The sequence below is a fragment of the Physeter macrocephalus genome, chromosome 1, assembly GCF_002837175.3.
Source record: "Physeter macrocephalus isolate SW-GA chromosome 1, ASM283717v5, whole genome shotgun sequence".
NCBI classification, from domain to species: Eukaryota; Metazoa; Chordata; class Mammalia; order Artiodactyla; family Physeteridae; genus Physeter; species Physeter macrocephalus.
The window spans coordinates 101,811,586-101,812,451 of NC_041214.2; positions in this window are offsets into that span (position 1 = coordinate 101,811,586).

The following is an 866-nucleotide window of genomic DNA, read 5'->3' on the forward strand; positions in this document are numbered from 1 at the left end:
CCCATGTCAGGCTTCCCAACCTGGGGGTCTGGCAATGGGAGGAGGAATTCCTAGAAAATCAGACTTTGAAGGCTAGTGGGATTTGATTGCAGGGCTTTGACAGGACTGGGGGAAACAGAGACGCCACTCTTGGAGGCCACACACAAAGTAGTGTGCGCATCGGGACCCAGGGGAAGGAGCAGTTGACGCCACAGGAGACTGAGCCAGACCAACCTGCTAGTGTTGGAGGGTCTCCTGCAGAGGCGGGGGGTGGCTGTGGCTCACTGTGGGGACAAGGACACTGGCAGCAGAAGTTCTGGGAAGTCTCTTTGGGGTGAGCCCCCCCAGAGTCTGCCATTAGCCCCCCCAAAGAGCCAGTTAAGCTCCAGTGCTGGGGTGCCTCAGGCCAAACAACCAACAGGGAGGGAACCCAGCCCCACCCATCAGCAGGCAAGTGGATTAAAGTTTTACTGAGCTCTGCCCATCAGAACAACACCCACCTCTACCCACCACCAGTCCCTCTGATCAGGAAGCTTGCACAAGCCTCTTAGATGGCCTCATCCACCAGAGGGCACACAGCAGAAGCAAGAAGAACTACAATTCTGCAGCCTGTGGAAGGAAAGTCACATTCACAGAAAGATAGACAAAATGAAAAGACAGAGGACTTTGTACCAGATAAAGGAACAAGATAAAACCCCAGTAAAACAACTAAATGGAGATAGGCAACCTTCCAGAAAAAGAATTCAGAATAATGATAGTGAAGATGATCCAGGACCTCGGAAAAAGAATGGAGGCAAAGATCGAGAAGATGCAAGAAATGTTTAACAAAGACCTGGAAGAAATAACAAACAAACAGAGATGAACAATACAATAACTGAAATTAAAAA